We start from the raw sequence: 23,052 nt of genomic DNA on the forward strand, positions 1-23,052 counted from the left end.
TCGCCTGTTGACGAGGCATTTGGTTACCTTAAGAGAGTCATAGTTACCCCTTGCTGTTGCTCCCCATTTTACAACAGGCACATCTACAAGCTTACTCTGGCCAATTCTCCTGAAGCGATACGCTAATATCTATTGACATAAAGACTTTCACAGTACTCCTGCCGGGAGCTTTTCGACTTTGCCGATGTATTTCGCCTATTGACGAGGCGTTTGGCTACCTTAAGAGAGTCATAGTTACTCCTGCCAGTGTCTCTCCGTTAAACCACAGTCACATCTACCATTTTCCTCTGCCCCTTTCACCAGACGCGATACGCCATTATTTGTCGACATCATGACTTTCAAAGTACTCCTGCTAGGGGCTCCTCCAGTCTACCAATGTATTTCGCCTGTTGACGAGGCATTTGGCTACCTTAAGAGAGTCATACTTACTCCTGTCAGTTGCTCCCCGTTTTACCACAGTCACATTTTCAATCTTATTCTGGCCAGTTCACCCGAAGCGATTTGCCACTTGACGAGGCATTTGGCTACCTTAAGAGAGTCATAGTTACTCCTGTCAGTTGCTCCCCGTTTTACCACAGTCACATTTTCAATCTTATTCTGGCCAGTTCACCTGAAGCGATACGCCATTATCGGTCAGCCTAAAGAATTTCACAGTACTCTTGCCGGGAGCTCTCGAGTTTGCCGATGTATTTCGCCTGTTGACGAGGCATTTGGTTACCTTAAGAGAGTCATAGTTACCCCTTGCTGTTGCTCCCCATTTTACAACAGGCACATCTACAAGCTTACTCTGGCCAATTCTCCTGAAGCGATACGCTAATATCTATTGACATAAAGACTTTCACAGTACTCCTGCCGGGAGCTTTTCGACTTTGCCGATGTATTTCGCCTATTGACGAGGCGTTTGGCTACCTTAAGAGAGTCATAGTTACTCCTGCCAGTGTCTCTCCGTTAAACCACAGTCACATCTACCATTTTCCTCTGCCCCTTTCACCAGACGCGATACGCCATTATTTGTCGACATCATGACTTTCAAAGTACTCCTGCTAGGGGCTCCTCCAGTCTACCAATGTATTTCGCCTGTTGACGAGGCATTTGGCTACCTTAAGAGAGTCATACTTACTCCTGTCAGTTGCTCCCCGTTTTACCACAGTCACATTTTCAATCTTATTCTGGCCAGTTCACCCGAAGCGATTCGCCACTTGACGAGGCATTTGGCTACCTTAAGAGAGTCATAGTTACTCCTGTCAGTTGCTCCCCGTTAAACCACAGTCACATCTACGATTTTCCTCTGCCGCTTTCACCAGCCGCGATACGCCATTATTTGTTGAAATTATGACTTTCACAGTACTCCTGCTAGGGGTTCCTCCAGTTTACCAATGTATTTCGCCTGTTGACGAAGCATTTGGCTACCTTAAGAGAGTCATAGTTACTCCTGTCAGCTGCTCCCCGTTAAACCACAGTCACATTTTCAATCTTATTCTGGCCAGTTCACCTGATGCGATACGCTGTTATCAGTCAACCTAAAAAATATCACAGTACTCCTGCCGGAATCTTCTCGAGTTTGCCGAAGTATTTCGAATGTTGACGAAGCATTTGGATACCTTAAGAGAGTCATAGTTACTCCTTGCTGTTGCTCCCCATTTTACAACAGGCACATCTACAAGCTTACTCTGGCCAATTCTCCTAAAGCGATACGCTAATATCTGTAGACATAAAGACTTTCACAGTACTCCTGCTGGGAGCTTCTCTACTTTGCCGATGTATTTCGCCTATTGACGAGGCATTTGGCTACCTTAAGAGAGTCATAGTTACTCCTGTCAGTTGCTCCCCGTTAAACCACAGTCACATCTACGATTTTCCTCTGCCGCTTTCACCAGACGCGATACGCCATTATTTGTCGAAATTATGACTTTCACAGTACTACTGCTAGGGGTTCCTCCAGTTTACCAAAGTATTTCGCCTGTTGACGAACCATTTGGCTACCTTAAGAGAGTCATAGTTACTCCTGTCAGTTGCTCCCCGTTTTACCACAGTCACATTTTCAATCTTATTCTGGCCAGTTCACCTGAAGCGATACGCCATTATCGGTCAACCTAAAGAATTTCACAGTACTCTTGCCGGGAGCTCTCGAGTTTGCCGATGTATTTCGCCTGTTGACGAGGCATTTGGTTACCTTAAGAGAGTCATAGTTACCCCTTGCTGTTGCTCCCCATTTTACAACAGGCACATCTACAAGCTTACTCTGGCCAATTCTCCTGAAGCGATACGCTAATATCTATTGACATAAAGACTTTCACAGTACTCCTGCCGGGAGCTTTTCGACTTTGCCGATGTATTTCGCCTATTGACGAGGCGTTTGGCTACCTTAAGAGAGTCATAGTTACTCCTGCCAGTGTCTCTCCGTTAAACCACAGTCACATCTACCATTTTCCTCTGCCCCTTTCACCAGACGCGATACGCCATTATTTGTCGACATCATGACTTTCAATGTACTCCTGCTAGGGGCTCCTCCAGTCTACCAATGTATTTCGCCGGTTGACGAGGCATTTGGCTACCTTAAGAGAGTCATACTTACTCCTGTCAGTTGCTCCCCGTTTTACCACAGTCACATTTTCAATCTTATTCTGGCCAGTTCACCCGAAGCGATACGCCACTTGACGAGGCATTTGGATACCTTAAGAGAGTCATAGTTACTCCTGTCAGTTGCTCCCCGTTTTACCACAGTCACATTTTCAATCTTATTCTGGCCAGTTCACCTGAAGCGATACGCCATTATCGGTCAACCTAAAGAATTTCACAGTACTCTTGCCGGGAGCTCTCGAGTTTGCCGATGTATTTCGCCTGTTGACGAGGCATTTGGTTACCTTAAGAGAGTCATAGTTACCCCTTGCTGTTGCTCCCCATTTTACAACAGGCACATCTACAAGCTTACTCTGGCCAATTCTCCTGAAGCGATACGCTAATATCTATTGACATAAAGACTTTCACAGTACTCCTGCCGGGAGCTTTTCGACTTTGCCGATGTATTTCGCCTATTGACGAGGCGTTTGGCTACCTTAAGAGAGTCATAGTTACTCCTGCCAGTGTCTCTCCGTTAAACCACAGTCACATCTACCATTTTCCTCTGCCCCTTTCACCAGACGCGATACGCCATTATTTGTCGACATCATGACTTTCAAAGTACTCCTGCTAGGGGCTCCTCCAGTCTACCAATGTATTTCGCCTGTTGACGAGGCATTTGGCTACCTTAAGAGAGTCATACTTACTCCTGTCAGTTGCTCCCCGTTTTACCACAGTCACATTTTCAATCTTATTCTGGCCAGTTCACCCGAAGCGATTCGCCACTTGACGAGGCATTTGGCTACCTTAAGAGAGTCATAGTTACTCCTGTCAGTTGCTCCCCGTTAAACCACAGTCACATCTACGATTTTCCTCTGCCGCTTTCACCAGCCGCGATACGCCATTATTTGTTGAAATTATGACTTTCACAGTACTCCTGCTAGGGGTTCCTCCAGTTTACCAATGTATTTCGCCTGTTGACGAAGCATTTGGCTACCTTAAGAGAGTCATAGTTACTCCTGTCAGCTGCTCCCCGTTAAACCACAGTCACATCTACGATTTTCCTCTGCCGCTTTCACCAGCCGCGATACGCCATTATTTGTTGAAATTATGACTTTCACAGTACTCCTGCTAGGGGTTCCTCCAGTTTACCAATGTATTTCGCCTGTTGACGAAGCATTTGGCTACCTTAAGAGAGTCATAGTTACTCCTGTCAGTTGCTCCCCGTTTTACCACAGTCACATTTTCAATCTTATTCTGGCCAGTTCACCTGATGCGATACGCTGTTATCAGTCAACCTAAAAAATATCACAGTACTCCTGCCGGAATCTTCTCGAGTTTGCCGAAGTATTTCGCCTGTTGACGAAGCATTTGGATACCTTAAGAGAGTCATAGTTACTCCTTGCTGTTGCTCCCCATTTTACAACAGGCACATCTACAAGCTTACTCTGGCCAATTCTCCTGAAGCGATACGCTAATATCTGTAGACATAAAGACTTTCACAGTACTCCTGCTGGGAGCTTCTCTACTTTGCCGATGTATTTCGCCTATTGACGAGGCATTTGGCTACCTTAAGAGAGTCATAGTTACTCCTGTCAGTTGCTCCCCGTTAAACCACAGTCACATCTACGATTTTCCTCTGCCGCTTTCACCAGACGCGATACGCCATTATTTGTCGAAATTATGACTTTCACAGTACTACTGCTAGGGGTTCCTCCAGTTTACCAAAGTATTTCGCCTGTTGACGAACCATTTGGCTACCTTAAGAGAGTCATAGTTACTCCTGTCAGTTGCTCCCCGTTTTACCACAGTCACATTTTCAATCTTATTCTGGCCAGTTCACCTGAAGCGATACGCCATTATCGGTCAACCTAAAGAATTTCACAGTACTCTTGCCGGGAGCTCTCGAGTTTGCCGATGTATTTCGCCTGTTGACGAGGCATTTGGTTACCTTAAGAGAGTCATAGTTACCCCTTGCTGTTGCTCCCCATTTTACAACAGGCACATCTACAAGCTTACTCTGGCCAATTCTCCTGAAGCGATACGCTAATATCTATTGACATAAAGACTTTCACAGTACTCCTGCCGGGAGCTTTTCGACTTTGCCGATGTATTTCGCCTATTGACGAGGCGTTTGGCTACCTTAAGAGAGTCATAGTTACTCCTGCCAGTGTCTCTCCGTTAAACCACAGTCACATCTACCATTTTCCTCTGCCCCTTTCACCAGACGCGATACGCCATTATTTGTCGAAATCATGACTTTCAAAGTACTCTTGCTAGGGGCTCCTCCAGTCTACCAATGTATTTCGCCTGTTGACGAGGCATTTGGCTACCTTAAGAGAGTCATACTTACTCCTGTCAGTTGCTCCCCGTTTTACCACAGTCACATTTTCAATCTTATTCTGGCCAGTTCACCCGAAGCGATTCGCCACTTGACGAGGCATTTGGCTACCTTAAGAGAGTCATAGTTACTCCTGTCAGTTGCTCCCCGTTAAACCACAGTCACATCTACGATTTTCCTCTGCCGCTTTCACCAGCCGCGATACGCCATTATTTGTTGAAATTATGACTTTCACAGTACTCCTGCTAGGGGTTCCTCCAGTTTACCAATGTATTTCGCCTGTTGACGAAGCATTTGGCTACCTTAAGAGAGTCATAGTTACTCCTGTCAGTTGCTCCCCGTTAAACCACAGTCACATCTACGAATTTCCTCTGCCGCTTTCACCAGCCGCGATACGCCATTATTTGTTGAAATTATGACTTTCACAGTACTCCTGCTAGGGGTTCCTCCAGTTTACCAATGTATTTCGCCTGTTGACGAAGCATTTGGCTACCTTAAGAGAGTCATAGTTACTCCTGTCAGTTGCTCCCCGTTTTACCACAGTCACATTTTCAATCTTATTCTGGCCAGTTCACCTGATGCGATACGCTGTTATCAGTCAACCTAAAAAATATCACAGTACTCCTGCCGGAAGCTTCTCGAGTTTGCCGAAGTATTTCGCCTGTTGACGAAGCATTTGGATACCTTAAGAGAGTTATAGTCACTCCTTGCTGTTACTCCCCATTTTACAACAGGCACATCTACAAGCTTACTCTGGCCAATTCTCCTGAAGCGATACGCTAATATCTGTAGACATAAAGACTTTCACAGTACTCCTGCTGGGAGCTTCTCTACTTTGCCGATGTATTTCGCCTATTGACGAGGCATTTGGCTACCTTAAGAGAGTCATAGTTACTCCTGTCAGTTGCTCCCCGTTAAACCACAGTCACATCTACGATTTTCCTCTGCCGCTTTCACCAGACGCGATACGCCATTATTTGTCGAAATTATGACTTTCACAGTACTCCTGCTAGGAGTTCCTCCAGTTTACCAAAGTATTTCGCCTGTTGACGAACCATTTGGCTACCTTAAGAGAGTCATAGTTACTCCTGTCAGTTGCTCCCCGTTTTACCACAGTCACATTTTCAATCTTATTCTGGCCAGTTCACCTGAATCGATACGCCATTATCGGTCAACCTAAAGAATTTCACAGTACTCTTGCCGGGAGCTCTCGAGTTTGCCGATGTATTTCGCCTGTTGACGAGGCATTTGGTTACCTTAAGAGAGTCATAGTTACCCCTTGCTGTTGCTCCCCATTTTACAACAGGCACATCTACAAGCTTACTCTGGCCAATTCTCCTGAAGCGATACGCTAATATCTATTGACATAAAGACTTTCACAGTACTCCTGCCGGGAGCTTTTCGACTTTGCCGATGTATTTCGCCTATTGACGAGGCGTTTGGCTACCTTAAGAGAGTCATAGTTACTCCTGCCAGTGTCTCTCCGTTAAACCACAGTCACATCTACCATTTTCCTCTGCCCCTTTCACCAGACGCGATACGCCATTATTTGTCGACATCATGACTTTCAAAGTACTCTTGCTAGGGGCTCCTCCAGTCTACCAATGTATTTCGCCTGTTGACGAGGCATTTGGCTACCTTAAGAGAGTCATACTTACTCCTGTCAGTTGCTCCCCGTTTTACCACAGTCACATTTTCAATCTTATTCTGGCCAGTTCACCCGAAGCGATTCGCCACTTGACGAGGCATTTGGCTACCTTAAGAGAGTCATAGTTACTCCTGTCAGTTGCTCCCCGTTAAACCACAGTCACATCTACGATTTTCCTCTGCCGCTTTCACCAGCCGCGATACGCCATTATTTGTTGAAATTATGACTTTCACAGTACTCCTGCTAGGGGTTCCTCCAGTTTACCAATGTATTTCGCCTGTTGACGAAGCATTTGGCTACCTTAAGAGAGTCATAGTTACTCCTGTCAGTTGCTCCCCGTTAAACCACAGTCACATCTACGATTTTCCTCTGCCGCTTTCACCAGCCGCGATACGCCATTATTTGTTGAAATTATGACTTTCACAGTACTCCTGCTAGGGGTTCCTCCAGTTTACCAATGTATTTCGCCTGTTGACGAAGCATTTGGCTACCTTAAGAGAGTCATAGTTACTCCTGTCAGTTGCTCCCCGTTTTACCACAGTCACATTTTCAATCTTATTCTGGCCAGTTCACCTGATGCGATACGCTGTTATCAGTCAACCTAAAAAATATCACAGTACTCCTGCCGGAAGCTTCTCGAGTTTGCCGAAGTATTTCGCCTGTTGACGAGGCATTTGGTTACCTTAAGAGAGTCATAGTTACCCCTTGCTGTTGCTCCCCATTTTACAACAGGCACATCTACAAGCTTACTCTGGCCAATTCTCCTGAAGCGATACGCTAATATCTATTGACATAAAGACTTTCACAGTACTCCTGCCGGGAGCTTTTCGACTTTGCCGATGTATTTCGCCTATTGACGAGGCGTTTGGCTACCTTAAGAGAGTCATAGTTACTCCTGCCAGTGTCTCTCCGTTAAACCACAGTCACATCTACCATTTTCCTCTGCCCCTTTCACCAGACGCGATACGCCATTATTTGTCGACATCATGACTTTCAAAGTACTCCTGCTAGGGGCTCCTCCAGTCTATCAATGTATTTCGCCTGTTGACGAGGCATTTGGCTACCTTAAGAGAGTCATACTTACTCCTGTCAGTTGCTCCCCGCTTTACCACAGTCACATTTTCAATCTTATTCTGGCCAGTTCACCCGAAGCGATACGCCACTTGACGAGGCATTTGGCTACCTTAAGAGAGTCATAGTTACTCCTGTCAGTTGCTCCCCGTTTTACCACAGTCACATTGTCAATCTTATTCTGGCCAGTCCAACTGAAGCGATACGCCATTATCGGTCAACCTAAAGAATTTCACAGTACTCTTGCCGGGAGCTCTCGAAATTGCCGATGTATTTCGCCTGTTGACGAGGCATTTGGTTACCTTAAGAGAGTCATAGTTACCCCTTGCTGTTGCTCCCCATTTTACAACAGGCACATCTACAAGCTTACTCTGGCCAATTCTCCTGAAGCGATACGCTAATATCTATTGACATAAAGACTTTCACAGTACTCCTGCCGGGAGCTTTTCGACTTTGCCGATGTATTTCGCCTATTGACGAGGCGTTTGGCTACCTTAAGAGAGTCATAGTTACTCCTGCCAGTGTCTCTCCGTTAAACCACAGTCACATCTACCATTTTCCTCTGCCCCTTTCACCAGACGCGGTACGCCATTATTTGTCGACATCATGACTTTCAAAGTACTCCTGCTAGGGGCTCCTCCAGTCTACCAATGTATTTCGCCTGTGGACGAGGCATTTGGCTATCTTAAGAGAGTCATACTTACTCCTGTCAGTTGCTCCCCGTTTTACCACAGTCACATTTTCAATCTTATTCTGGCCAGTTCACCCGAAGCGATTCGCCACTTGACGAGGCATTTGGCTACCTTAAGAGAGTCATAGTTACTCCTGTCAGTTGCTCCCCGTTAAACCACAGTCACATCTACGATTTTCCTCTGCCGCTTTCACCAGCCGCGATACGCCATTATTTGTTGAAATTATGACTTTCACAGTACTCCTGCTAGGGGTTCCTCCAGTTTACCAATGTATTTCGCCTGTTGACGAAGCATTTGGCTACCTTAAGAGAGTCATAGTTACTCCTGTCAGTTGCTCCCCGTTAAACCACAGTCACATCTACGATTTTCCTCTGCCGCTTTCACCAGCCGCGATACGCCATTATTTGTTGAAATTATGACTTTCACAGTACTCCTGCTAGGGGTTCCTCCAGTTTACCAATGTATTTCGTCTGTTGACGAAGCATTTGGCTACCTTAAGAGAGTCATAGTTACTCCTTGCTGTTGCTCCCCATTTTACAACAGGCACATCTACAAGCTTACTCTGGCCAATTCTCCTGAAGCGAAACGCTAATATCTGTAGACATAAAGACTTTCACAGTACTCCTGCTGGGAGCTTCTCTACTTTGCCGATGTATTTCGCCTATTGACGAGGCATTTGGCTACCTTAAGAGAGTCATAGTTACTCCTGTCAGTTGCTCCCCGTTAAACCACAGTCACATCTACGATTTTCCTCTGCCGCTTTCACCAGACGCGATACGCCATTATTTGTCGAAATTATGACTTTCACAGTACTACTGCTAGGGGTTCCTCCAGTTTACCAAAGTATTTCGCCTGTTGACGAACCATTTGGCTACCTTAAGAGAGTCATAGTTACTCCTGTCAGTTGCTCCCCGTTTTACCACAGTCACATTTTCAATCTTATTCTGGCCAGTTCACCTGAAGCGATACGCCATTATCGGTCAACCTAAAGAATTTCACAGTACTCTTGCCGGGAGCTCTCGAGTTTGCCGATGTATTTCGCCTGTTGACGAGGCATTTGGTTACCTTAAGAGAGTCATAGTTACCCCTTGCTGTTGCTCCCCATTTTACAACAGGCACATCTACAAGCTTACTCTGGCCAATTCTCCTGAAGCGATACGCTAATATCTATTGACATAAAGACTTTCACAGTACTCCTGCCGGGAGCTTTTCGACTTTGCCGATGTATTTCGCCTATTGACGAGGCGTTTGGCTACCTTAAGAGAGTCATAGTTACTCCTGCCAGTGTCTCTCCGTTAAACCACAGTCACATCTACCATTTTCCTCTGCCCCTTTCACCAGACGCGATACGCCATTATTTGTCGACATCATGACTTTCAAAGTACTCCTGCTAGGGGCTCCTCCAGTCTACCAATGTATTTCGCCTGTTGACGAGGCATTTGGCTAGCTTAAGAGAGTCATACTTACTCCTGTCAGTTGCTCCCCGTTTTACCACAGTCACATTTTCAATCTTATTCTGGCCAGTTCACCCGAAGCGATACGCCACTTGACGAGGCATTTGGCTACCTTAAGAGAGTCATAGTTACTCCTGTCAGGTGCTCCCCGTTAAACCACAGTCACATCTACGATTTTCCTCTGCCGCTTTCACCAGCCGCGATACGCCATTATTTGTTGAAATTATGACTTTCACAGTACTCCTGCTAGGGGTTCCTCCAGTTTACCAATGTATTTCGCCTGTTGACGAAGCATTTGGCTACCTTAAGAGAGTCATAGTTACTCCTGTCAGTTGCTCCCCGTTAAACCACAGTCACATCTACGATTTTCCTCTGCCGCTTTCACCAGCCGCGATACGCCATTATTTGTTGAAATTATGACTTTCACAGTACTCCTGCTAGGGGTTCCTCCAGTTTACCAATGTATTTCGCCTGTTGACGAAGCATTTGGCTACCTTAAGAGAGTCATAGTTACTCCTGTCAGTTGCTCCCCGTTTTACCACAGTCACATTTTCAATCTTATTCTGGCCAGTTCACCTGATGCGATACGCCATTATCAGTCAACCTAAAAAATATCACAGTACTCCTGCCGGAAGCTTCTCGAGTTTGCCGAAGTATTTCGCCTGTTGACGAAGCATTTGGATACCTTAAGAGAGTCATAGTTACCCCTTGCTGTTGCTCCCCATTTTACAACAGGCACATCTACAAGCTTACTCTGGCCAATTCTCCTGAAGCGATACGCTAATATCTATTGACATAAAGACTTTCACAGTACTCCTGCCGGGAGCTTTTCGACTTTGCCGATGTATTTCGCCTATTGACGAGGTGTTTGGCTACCTTAAGAGAGTCATAGTTACTCCTGCCAGTGTCTCTCCGTTAAACCACAGTCACATCTACCATTTTCCTCTGCCCCTTTCACCAGACGCGATACGCCATTATTTGTCGACATCATGACTTTCAAACTACTCCTGCTAGGGGCTCCTCCAGTCTACCAATGTATTTCGCCTGTTGACGAGGCATTTGGCTACCTTAAGAGAGTCATACTTACTCCTGTCAGTTGCTCCCCGTTTTACCACAGTCACATTTTCAATCTTATTCTGGCCAGTTCACCCGAAGCGATACGCCACTTGACGAGGCATTTGGCTACCTTAAGAGAGTCATAGTTACTCCTGTCAGTTGCTCCCCGTTAAACCACAGTCACATCTCCGATTTTCCCCTGCCGCTTTCACCAGCCGCGATACGCCATTATTTGTTGAAATTATGACTTTCACAGTACTCCTGCTAGGGGTTCCTCCAGTTTACCAATGTATTTCGCCTGTTGACGAAGCATTTGGATACCTTAAGAGAGTCATAGTTACTCCTTGCTGTTGCTCCCCATTTTACAACAGGCACATCTACAAGCTTACTCTGGCCAATTCTCCTGAGCGATACGCTAATATCTGTTGACATAAAGACTTTCACAGTACTCCTGCTGGGAACTTCTCTACTTTGCCGATGTATTTCGCCTATTGACGAGGCATTTGGCTACCTTAAGAGAGTCATAGTTACTCCTGTCAGTTGCTCCCCGTTAAACCACAGTCACATCTACGATTTTCCTCTGCCGCTTTCACCAGACGCGATACGCCATTATTTGTCGAAATTATGACTTTCACAGTACTCCTGCTAGGGGTTCCTCCAGTTTACCAAAGTATTTCGCCTGTTGACGAACCATTTGGCTACCTTAAGAGAGTCATAGTTACTCCTGTCAGTTGCTCCCCGTTTTACCACAGTCACATTTTCAATCTTATTCTGGCCAGTTCACCTGAAGCGATACGCCATTATCGGTCAACCTAAAGAATTTCACAGTACTCTTGCCGGGAGCTCTCGAGTTTGCCGATGTATTTCGCCTGTTGACGAGGCATTTGGTTACCTTAAGAGAGTCATAGTTACCCCTTGCTGTTGCTCCCCATTTTACAACAGGCACATCTACAAGCTTACTCTGGCCAATTCTCCTGAAGCGATACGCTAATATCTATTGACATAAAGACTTTCACAGTACTCCTGCCGGGAGCTTTTCGACTTTGCCGATGTATTTCGCCTATTGACGAGGCGTTTGGCTACCTTAAGAGAGTCATAGTTACTCCTGCCAGTGTCTCTCCGTTAAACCACAGTCACATCTACCATTTTCCTCTGCCCCTTTCACCAGACGCGATACGCCATTATTTGTCGACATCATGACTTTCAAAGTACTCCTGCTAGGGGCTCCTCCAGTCTACCAATGTATTTCGCCTGTTGACGAGGCATTTGGCTACCTTAAGAGAGTCATACTTACTCCTGTCAGTTGCTCCCCGTTTTACCACAGTCACATTTTCAATCTTATTCTGGCCAGTTCACCTGAAGCGATACGCCATTATCGGTCAACCTAAAGAATTTCACAGTACTCTTGCCGGGTGCTCTCGAGTTTGCCGATGTATTTCGCCTGTTGACGAGGCATTTGGTTACCTTAAGAGAGTCATAGTTACCCCTTGCTGTTGCTCCCCATTTTACAACAGGCACATCTACAAGCTTACTCTGGCCAATTCTCCTGAAGCGATACGCTAATATCTATTGACATAAAGACTTTCACAGTACTCCTGCCGGGAGCTTTTCGACTTTGCCGATGTATTTCGCCTATTGACGAGGCGTTTGGCTACCTTAAGAGAGTCATAGTTACTCCTGCCAGTGTCTCTCCGTTAAACCACAGTCACATCTACCATTTTCCTCTGCCCCTTTCACCAGACGCGATACGCCATTATTTGTCGACATCATGACTTTCAAAGTACTCCTGCTAGGGGCTCCTCCAGTCTACCAATGTATTTCGCCTGTTGACGAGGCATTTGGCTACCTTAAGAGAGTCATACTTACTCCTGTCAGTTGCTCCCCGTTTTACCACAGTCACATTTTCAATCTTATTCTGGCCAGTTCACCTGAAGCGATACGCCATTATCGGTCAACCTAAAGAATTTCACAGTACTCTTGCCGGGAGCTCTCGAGTTTGCCGATGTATTTCGCCTGTTGACGAGGCATTTGGTTACCTTAAGAGAGTCATAGTTACCCCTTGCTGTTGCTCCCCATTTTACAACAGGCACATCTACAAGCTTACTCTGGCCAATTCTCCTGAAGCGATACGCTAATATCTATTGACATAAAGACTTTCACAGTACTCCTGCCGGGAGCTTTTCGACTTTGCCGATGTATTTCGCCTATTGACGAGGCGTTTGGCTACCTTAAGAGAGTCATAGTTACTCCTGCCAGTGTCTCTCCGTTAAACCACAGTCACATCTACCATTTTCCTCTGCCCCTTTCACCGGACGCGATACGCCATTATTTGTCGACATCATGACTTTCAAAGTACTCCTGCTAGGGGCTCCTCCAGTCTACCAATGTATTTCGCCTGTTGACGAGGCATTTGGCTACCTTAAGAGAGTCATACTTACTCCTGTCAGTTGCTCCCCGTTTTACCACAGTCACATTTTCAATCTTATTCTGGACAGTTCACCCGAAGCGATACGCCACTTGACGAGGCATTTGGCTACCTTAAGAGAGTCATAGTTTCTCCTGTCAGTTGCTCCCCGTTAAACCACAGTCACATCTACGATTTTCCTCTGCCACTTTCACCAGCCGCGATACGCCATTATTTGTTGAAATTATGACTTTCACAGTACTCCTGCTAGGGGTTCCTCCAGTTTACCAATGTATTTCGCCTGTTGACGAAGCATTTGGCTACCTTAAGAGAGTCATAGTTACTCCTGTCAGTTGCTCCCCGTTAAACCACAGTCACATCTACGATTTTCCTCTGCCGCTTTCACCAGCCGCGATACGCCATTATTTGTTGAAATTATGACTTTCACAGTACTCCTGCTAGGGGTTCCTCCAGTTTACCAATGTATTTCGCCTGTTGACGAAGCATTTGGCTACCTTACGAGAGTCATAGTTACTCCTGTCAGTTGCTCCCCGTTTTACCACAGTCACATTTTCAATCTTATTCTGGCCAGTTCACCTGATGCGATACGCCGTTATCAGTCAACCTAAAAAATATCACAGTACTCCTGCCGGAAGCTTCTCGAGTTTGCCGAAGTATTTCGCCTGTTGACGAAGCATTTGGATACCTTAAGAGAGTCATAGTTACTCCTTGCTGTTGCTCCCCATTTTACAACAGGCACATCTACAAGCTTACTCTGGCCAATTCTCCTGAAGCGATACGCTAATATCTGTTGACATAAAGACTTTCACAGTACTCCTGCTGGGAACTTCTCTACTTTGCCGATGTATTTCGCCTATTGACGAGGCATTTGGCTACCTTAAGAGAGTCATAGTTACTCCTGTCAGTTGCTCCCCGTTAAACCACAGTCACTTCGACGATTTTCCTCTGCCGCTTTCACCAGACGCGATACGCCATTATTTGTCGAAATTATGACTTTCACAGTACTCCTGCTAGGGGTTCCTCCAGTTTACCAAAGTATTTCGCCTGTTGACGAACCATTTGGCTACCTTAAGAGAGTCATAGTTACTCCTGTCAGTTGCTCCCCGTTTTACCACAGTCACATTTTCAATCTTATTCTGTCCAGTTCACCTGAAGCGATACGCCACTTGACGAGGCATTTGGCTACCTTAAGAGAGTCATAGTTACTCCTGTCAGTTGCTCCCCGTTAAACCACAGTCACATCTCCGATTTTCCCCTGCCGCTTTCACCAGCCGCGATACGCCATTATTTGTTGAAATTATGACTTTCACAGTACTCCTGCTAGGGGTTCCTCCAGTTTACCAATGTATTTCGCCTGTTGACGAAGCATTTGGATACCTTAAGAGAGTCATAGTTACTCCTTGCTGTTGCTCCCCATTTTACAACAGGCACATCTACAAGCTTACTCTGGCCAATTCTCCTGAGCGATACGCTAATATCTGTTGACATAAAGACTTTCACAGTACTCCTGCTGGGAACTTCTCTACTTTGCCGATGTATTTCGCCTATTGACGAGGCATTTGGCTACCTTAAGAGAGTCATAGTTACTCCTGTCAGTTGCTCCCCGTTAAACCACAGTCACATCTACGATTTTCCTCTGCCGCTTTCACCAGACGCGATACGCCATTATTTGTCGAAATTATGACTTTCACAGTACTCCTGCTAGGGGTTCCTCCAGTTTACCAAAGTATTTCGCCTGTTGACGAACCATTTGGCTACCTTAAGAGAGTCATAGTTACTCCTGTCAGTTGCTCCCCGTTTTACCACAGTCACATTTTCAATCTTATTCTGGCCAGTTCACCTGAAGCGATACGCCATTATCGGTCAACCTAAAGAATTTCACAGTACTCTTGCCGGGAGCTCTCGAGTTTGCCGATGTATTTCGCCTGTTGACGAGGCATTTGGTTACCTTAAGAGAGTCATAGTTACCCCTTGCTGTTGCTCCCCATTTTACAACAGGCACATCTACAAGCTTACTCTGGCCAATTCTCCTGAAGCGATACGCTAATATCTATTGACATAAAGACTTTCACAGTACTCCTGCCGGGAGCTTTTCGACTTTGCCGATGTATTTCGCCTATTGACGAGGCGTTTGGCTACCTTAAGAGAGTCATAGTTACTCCTGCCAGTGTCTCTCCGTTAAACCACAGTCACATCTACCATTTTCCTCTGCCCCTTTCACCAGACGCGATACGCCATTATTTGTCGACATCATGACTTTCAAAGTACTCCTGCTAGGAGCTCCTCCAGTCTACCAATGTATTTCGCCTGTTGACGAGGCATTTGGCTACCTTAAGAGAGTCATACTTACTCCTGTCAGTTGCTCCCCGTTTTACCACAGTCACATTTTCAATCTTATTCTGGCCAGTTCACCTGAAGCGATACGCCATTATCGGTCAACCTAAAGAATTTCACAGTACTCTTGCCGGGTGCTCTCGAGTTTGCCGATGTATTTCGCCTGTTGACGAGGCATTTGGTTACCTTAAGAGAGTCATACTTACCCCTTGCTGTTGCTCCCCATTTTACAACAGGCACATCTACAAGCTTACTCTGGCCAATTCTCCTGAAGCGATACGCTAATATCTATTGACATAAAGACTTTCACAGTACTCCTGCCGGGAGCTTTTCGACTTTGCCGATGTATTTCGCCTATTGACGAGGCGTTTGGCTACCTTAAGAGAGTCATAGTTACTCCTGCCAGTGTCTCTCCGTTAAACCACAGTCACATCTACCATTTTCCTCTGCCCCTTTCACCAGACGCGATACGCCATTATTTGTCGACATCATGACTTTCAAAGTACTCCTGCTAGGGGCTCCTCCAGTCTACCAATGTATTTCGCCTGTTGACGAGGCATTTGGCTACCTTAAGAGAGTCATACTTACTCCTGTCAGTTGCTCCCCGTTTTACCACAGTCACATTTTCAATCTTATTCTGGCCAGTTCACCTGAAGCGATACGCCATTATCGGTCAACCTAAAGAATTTCACAGTACTCTTGCCGGGAGCTCTCGAGTTTGCCGATGTATTTCGCCTGTTGACGAGGCATTTGGTTACCTTAAGAGAGTCATAGTTACCCCTTGCTGTTGCTCCCCATTTTACAACAGGCACATCTACAAGCTTACTCTGGCCAATTCTCCTGAAGCGATACGCTAATATCTATTGACATAAAGACTTTCACAGTACTCCTGCCGGGAGCTTTTCGACTTTGCCGATGTATTTCGCCTATTGACGAGGCGTTTGGCTACCTTAAGAGAGTCATAGTTACTCCTGCCAGTGTCTCTCCGTTAAACCACAGTCACATCTACCATTTTCCTCTGCCCCTTTCACCGGACGCGATACGCCATTATTTGTCGACATCATGACTTTCAAAGTACTCCTGCTAGGGGCTCCTCCAGTCTACCAATGTATTTCGCCTGTTGACGAGGCATTTGGCTACCTTAAGAGAGTCATACTTACTCCTGTCAGTTGCTCCCCGTTTTACCACAGTCACATTTTCAATCTTATTCTGGACAGTTCACCCGAAGCGATACGCCACTTGACGAGGCATTTGGCTACCTTAAGAGAGTCATAGTTTCTCCTGTCAGTTGCTCCCCGTTAAACCACAGTCACATCTACGATTTTCCTCTGCCACTTTCACCAGCCGCGATACGCCATTATTTGTTGAAATTATGACTTTCACAGTACTCCTGCTAGGGGTTCCTCCAGTTTACCAATGTATTTCGCCTGTTGACGAAGCATTTGGCTACCTTAAGAGAGTCATAGTTACTCCTGTCAGTTGCTCCCCGTTAAACCACAGTCACATCTACGATTTTCCTCTGCCGCTTTCACCAGCCGCGATACGCCATTATTTGTTGAAATTATGACTTTCACAGTACTCCTGCTAGGGGTTCCTCCAGTTTACCAATGTATTTCGCCTGTTGACGAAGCATTTGGCTACCTTACGAGAGTCATAGTTACTCCTGTCAGTTGCTCCCCGTTTTACCACAGTCACATTTTCAATCTTATTCTGGCCAGTTCACCTGATGCGATACGCCGTTATCAGTCAACCTAAAAAATATCACAGTACTCCTGCCGGAAGCTTCTCGAGTTTGCCGAAGTATTTCGCCTGTTGACGAAGCATTTGGATACCTTAAGAGAGTCATAGTTACTCCTTGCTGTTGCTCCCCATTTTACAACAGGCACATCTACAAGCTTACTCTGGCCAATTCTCCTGAAGCGATACGCTAATATCTGTTGACATAAAGACTTTCACAGTACTCCTGCTGGGAACTTCTCTACTTTGCCGATGTATTTCGCCTATTGACGAGGCATTTGGCTACCTTAAGAGAGTCATAGTTACTCCTGTCAGTTGCTCCCCGTTAAACCACAGTCACATCGACGATTTTCCTCTGCCGCTTTCACCAGACGCGATACGCCATTATTTGTCGAAATTATGACTTTCACAGTACTCCTGCTAGGGGTTCCTCCAGTTTACCAAAGTATTTCGCCTGTTGACGAACCATTTGGCTACCTTAAGAGAGTCATAGTTACTCCTGTCAGTTGCTCCCCGTTTTACCACAGTCACATTTTCAATCTTATTCTGTCCAGTTCACCTGAAGCGATACGCCATTATCGGTCAACCTAAAGAATTTCACAGTACTCTTGCCGGGAGCTCTCGAGTTTGCCGATGTATTTCGCCTGTTGACGAGGCATTTGGTTACCTTAAGAGAGTCATAGTTACCCCTTGCTGTTGCTCCCCATTTTACAACAGGCACATCTACAAGCTTACTCTGGCCAATTCTCCTGAAGCGATACGCTAATATCTATTGACATAAAGACTTTCACAGTACTCCTGCCGGGAGCTTTTCGACTTTGCCGATGTATTTCGCCTATTGACGAGGCGTTTGGCTACCTTAAGAGAGTCATAGTTACTCCTGCCAGTGTCTCTCCGTTAAACCACAGTCACATCTACCATTTTCCTCTGCCCCTTTCACCAGACGCGATACGGCATTATTTGTCGACATCATGACTTTCAAAGTACTCCTGCTAGGGGCTCCTCCAGTCTACCAATGTATTTCGCCTGTTGACGAGGCATTTGGCTACCTTAAGAGAGTCATACTTACTCCTGTCAGTTGCTCCCCGTTTTACCACAGTCACATTTTCAATCTTATTCTGGCCAGTTCACCCGAAGCGATACGCCACTTGACGAGGCATTAGGCTACCTTAAGAGAGTCATAGTTACTCCTGTCAGTTGCTCCCCGTTAAACCACAGTCACATCTACGATTTTCCTCTGCCGCTTTCACCAGCCGCGATACGCCATTATTTGTTGAAATTATGACTTTCACAGTACTCCTGCTAGGGGTTCCTCCAGTTTACCAATGTATTTCGCCTGTTGACGAAGCATTTGGCTACCTTAAGAGAGTCATAGTTACTCCTGTCAGTTGCTCCCCGTTAAACCACAGTCACATCTACGATTTTCCTCTGCCGCTTTCACCAGCCGCGATACGCCATTATTTGTTGAAATTATGACTTTCACAGTACTCCTGCTAGGGGTTCCTCCAGTTTACCAATGTATTTCGCCTGTTGACGAAGCATTTGGCTACCTTAAGAGAGTCATAGTTACTCCTGTCAGTTGCTCCCCGTTTTACCACAGTCACATTTTCAATCTTATTCTGGCCAGTTCACCTGATGCGATACGCTGTTATCAGTCAACCTAAAAAATATCACAGTACTCCTGCCGGAAGCTTCTCGAGTTTGCCGAAGTATTTCGCCTGTTGACGAAGCATTTGGATAGCTTAAGAGAGTCATAGTTACTCCTTGCTGTTGCTCCCCATTTTACAACAGGCACATCTACAAGCTTACTCTGGCCAATTCTCCTGAAGCGATACGCTAATATCTGTAGACATAAAGACTTTCACAGTACTCCTGCTGGGAGCTTCTCTACTTTGCCGATGTATTTCGCCTATTGACGAGGCATTTGGCTACCTTAAGAGAGTCATAGTTACTCCTGTCAGTTGCTCCCCGTTAAACCACAGTCACATCTACGATTTTCCTCTGCCGCTTTCACCAGACGCGATACGCCATTATTTGTCGAAATTATGACTTTCACAGTACTCCTGCTAGGGGTTCCACCAGTTTATTAAAGTATTTCGCCTGTTGACGAACCATTTGGCTACCTTAAGAGAGTCATAGTTACTCCTGTCAGCTGCTCCCCGTTTTACCACAGTCACATTTTCAATCTTATTCTGGCCAGTTCACCTGAAGCGATACGCCATTATCGGTCAACCTAAAGAATTTCACAGTACTCTTGCCGGGAGCTCTCGAGTTTGCCGATGTATTTCTCCTGTTGACGAGGCATTTGGTTACCTTAAGAGAGTCATAGTTACCCCTTGCTGTTGCTCCCCATTTTACAACAGGCACATCTACAAGCTTACTCTGGCCAATTTTCCTGAAGCGATACGCTAATATCTATTGACATAAAGACTTTCACAGTACTCCTGCCGGGAGCTTTTCGACTTTGCCGATGTATTTCGCCTATTGACGAGGCGTTTGGCTACCTTAAGAGAGTCATAGTTACTCCTGCCAGTGTCTCTCCGTTAAACCACAGTCACATCTACCATTTTCCTCTGCCCCTTTCACCAGACGCGATACGCCATTATTTGTCGACATCATGACTTTCAAAGTACTCCTGCTAGGGGCTCCACCAGTCTACCAATGTATTTCGCCTGTTGACGAGGCATTTGGCTACCTTAAGAGAGTCATACTTACTCCTGTCAGTTGCTCCCCGTTTTACCACAGTCACATTTTCAATCTTATTCTGGCCAGTTCACCCGAAGCGATACGCCACATGACGAGGCATTTGGCTACCTTAAGAGAGTCATAGTTACTCCTGTCAGTTGCTCCCCGTTAAACCACAGTCACATCTACGATTTTCCTCTGCCGCTTTCACCAGCCGCGATACGCCATTATTTGTTGAAATTATGACTTTCACAGTACTCCTGCTAGGGGTTCCTCCAGTTTACCAATGTATTTCGCCTGTTGACGAAGCATCTGGCTACCTTAAGAGAGTCATAGTTACTCCTGTCAGTTGCTCCCCGTTAAACCACAGTCACATCTACGATTTTCCTCTGCCGCTTTCACCAGCCGCGATACGCCATTATTTGTTGAAATTATGACTTTCACAGTACTCCTGCTAGGGGTTCCTCCAGTTTACCAATGTATTTCGCCTGTTGACGAAGCATTTGGCTACCTTAAGAGAGTCATAGTTACTCCTGTCAGTTGCTCCCCGTTTTACCACAGTCACATTTTCAATCTTATTCTGGCCAGTTCACCTGATGCGATACGCCATTATCAGTCAACCTAAAAAATATCACAGTACTCCTGCCGGAAGCTTCTCGAGTTTGCCGAAGTATTTCGCCTGTTGACGAAGCATTTGGATACCTTAAGAGAGTCATAGTTACCCCTTGCTGTTGCTCCCCATTTTACAACAGGCACATCTACAAGCTTACTCTGGCCAATTCTCCTGAAGCGATACGCTAATATCTATTGACATAAAGACTTTCACAGTACTCCTGCCGGGAGCTTTTCGACTTTGCCGATGTATTTCGCCTATTGACGAGGCGTTTGGCTACCTTAAGAGAGTCATAGTTACTCCTGCCAGTGTCTCTCCGTTACACCACAGTCACATCTACCATTTTCATCTGCCCCTTTCACCAGACGCGATACGCCATTATTTGTCGACATCATGACTTTCAAAGTACTCCTGCTAGGGGCTCCACCAGTCTACCAATGTATTTCGCCTGTTGACGAGGCATTTGGCTACCTTAAGAGAGTCATACTTACTCCTGTCAGTTGCTCCCCGTTTTACCACAGTCACATTTTCAATCTTATTCTGGCCAGTTCACCCGAAGCGATACGCCACATGACGAGGCATTTGGCTACCTTAAGAGAGTCATAGTTACTCCTGTCAGTTGCTCCCCGTTAAACCACAGTCACATCTACGATTTTCCTCTGCCGCTTTCACCAGCCGCGATACGCCATTATTTGTTGAAATTATGACTTTCACAGTACTCCTGCTAGGGGTTCCTCCAGTTTACCAATGTATTTCGCCTGTTGACGAAGCATCTGGCTACCTTAAGAGAGTCATAGTTACTCCTGTCAGTTGCTCCCCGTTAAACCACAGTCACATCTACGATTTTCCTCTGCCGCTTTCACCAGCCGCGATACGCCATTATTTGTTGAAATTATGACTTTCACAGTACTCCTGCTAGGGGTTCCTCCAGTTTACCAATGTATTTCGCCTGTTGACGAAGCATTTGGCTACCTTAAGAGAGTCATAGTTACTCCTGTCAGTTGCTCCCCGTTTTACCACAGTCACATTTTCAATCTTATTCTGGCCAGTTCACCTGATGCGATACGCCATTATCAGTCAACCTAAAAAATATCACAGTACTCCTGCCGGAAGCTTCTCGAGTTTGCCGAAGTATTTCGCCTGTTGACGAAGCATTTGGATACCTTAAGAGAGTCATAGTTACCCCTTGCTGTTGCTCCCCATTTTACAACAGGCACATCTACAAGCTTACTCTGGCCAATTTTCCTGAAGCGATACGCTAATATCTATTGACATAAAGACTTTCACAGTCCTCCTGCCGGGAGCTTTTCGACTTTGCCGATGTATTTCGCCTATTGACGAGGCGTTTGGCTACCTTAAGAGAGTCATAGTTACTCCTGCCAGTGTCTCTCCGTTACACCAGAGTCACATCTACCATTTTCCTCTGCCCCTTTCACCAGACGCGATACGCCATTATTTGTCGACATCATGACTTTCAAAGTACTCCTGCTAGGGGCTCCACCAGTCTACCAATGTATTTCGCCTGTTGACGAGGCATTTGGCTACCTTAAGAGAGTCATACTTACTCCTGTCAGTTGCTCCCCGTTTTACCACAGTCACATTTTCAATCTTATTCTGGCCAGTTCACCCGAAGCGATACGCCACATGACGAGGCATTTGGCTACCTTAAGAGAGTCATAGTTACTCCTGTCAGTTGCTCCCCGTTAAACCACAGTCACATCTACGATTTTCCTCTGCCGCTTTCACCAGCCGCGATACGCCATTATTTGTTGAAATTATGACTTTCACAGTACTCCTGCTAGGGGTTCCTCCAGTTTACCAATGTATTTCGCCTGTTGACGAAGCATCTGGCTACCTTAAGAGAGTCATAGTTACTCCTGTCAGTTGCTCCCCGTTAAACCACAGTCACATCTACGATTTTCCTCTGCCGCTTTCACCAGCCGCGATACGCCATTATTTGTTGAAATTATGACTTTCACAGTACTCCTGCTAGGGGTTCCTCCAGTTTACCAATGTATTTCGCCTGTTGACGAAGCATTTGGCTACCTTAAGAGAGTCATAGTTACTCCTGTCAGTTGCTCCCCGTTAAACCACAGTCACATCTACGATTTTCCTCTGCCGCTTTCACCAGCCGCGATACGCCATTATTTGTTGAAATTATGACTTTCACAGTACTCCTGCTAGGGGTTCCTCCAGTTTACCAATGTATTTCGCCTGTTGACGAAGCATTTGGCTACCTTAAGAGAGTCATAGTTACTCCTGTCAGTTGCTCCCCGTTTTACCACAGTCACATTTTCAATCTTATTCTGGCCAGTTCACCTGATGCGATACGCTGTTATCAGTCAACCTAAAAAATATCACAGTACTCCTGCCGGAAGCTTCTCGAGTTTGCCGAAGTATTTCGCCTGTTGACGAAGCATTTGGATAGCTTAAGAGA

This window comes from Schistocerca americana, chromosome X (genome assembly GCF_021461395.2).
Source record: "Schistocerca americana isolate TAMUIC-IGC-003095 chromosome X, iqSchAmer2.1, whole genome shotgun sequence".
In the NCBI taxonomy this organism is placed as follows: domain Eukaryota; kingdom Metazoa; phylum Arthropoda; class Insecta; order Orthoptera; family Acrididae; genus Schistocerca; species Schistocerca americana.